We start from the raw sequence: 1,125 nt of genomic DNA, 5'->3' as shown, positions 1-1,125 counted from the left end.
CCACAAAAACGATGAAAACCCGGAATTATCACCAATCAGTAAAATCCCCGCGGGCCGAACTTGAAGATTGGACGTTATGCCGCTAACACGTAGCTTCCGTCAACAACTCAGAGGCGGAAGTCAGAGCTCCGCKCAACGCAAATAATGTTCCGGCTGAAACACGGAGCGCTAAATGATAAAACATAAATTAACGAAGCTTCGAGGCAGGTCAATTTTCCTCGAGGAATTTTAATAATCGAGGTACTCGAATCACTCGAGGAATCTTTTCAGCCCTAATCTGGTCCAATGTTAGCAGCGTCTCAATAATAATAACTTCTCCTGCCTTGTCTTAACAGACAACGTCCGGTTTTATTTCAAAATAAAAGCATCAAAATAAATCACATGGTTTTAATAGCTAAGAGTTGCGTTTTCTCAGAAATGTTTATAAGGACATTGCCATTACTTTTAAAACTATATCTGTTCTGGTTAATAATGTGAAACTGACATAAGTAGTTAAAAACATATTTAAAATATTTAAGAAATCTTTTCGAATCATTCAATAGATTTTAGATTCCTAACAATGGCAGCCTGAGTAGCTGTCATTGTTATTGCAACAATATTACAACATTTTGTAGTTTTGTTGCAATAACAATAACTGACAAAAATAACTATTTATTACTTAGACAACCGTATGACTGTGACTGTGTGTCACAGCAAATAAAGCCCCACAAACACAAATAATACTGTTAAGAAACATTCCTGTTTGTAATATGGTTATTTAGGACACCAATCACATAAAGATTGTGTGTGTGTGTAACATGTATCAATAAACTGCACAGTGTAATTTTTTATTTTAAATGATTGTCATTTATTGATGCTGTCACTGAACAAACAGTGGAGCAAATGATAAATGTATGAATCCTGACAGTAAGGACTTTATTGGGGGGAGGTTAAACTTCCTTAATTAGAATTACTAATGACAACAAAAAATCTAAGCTTTTATCATAAGAAATTTATCACCATGCATTATAAACAATATGATGAATCCCTTCCCCTAAACCTGAGTAAAGTGGAGTTTATGCTACTTTCATGTTCAGAGGTGGAAAAGTTCTCCAAACCAATCGCAGTCTCTGTTTCAGACAACTC

Source organism: Poecilia reticulata, linkage group LG2, assembly GCF_000633615.1.
Source record: "Poecilia reticulata strain Guanapo linkage group LG2, Guppy_female_1.0+MT, whole genome shotgun sequence".
Taxonomy (NCBI): Eukaryota; Metazoa; Chordata; class Actinopteri; order Cyprinodontiformes; family Poeciliidae; genus Poecilia; species Poecilia reticulata.
The sequence above is the reverse complement of the archived record's forward strand: the minus strand, read 5'-3'. Positions refer to the sequence as shown.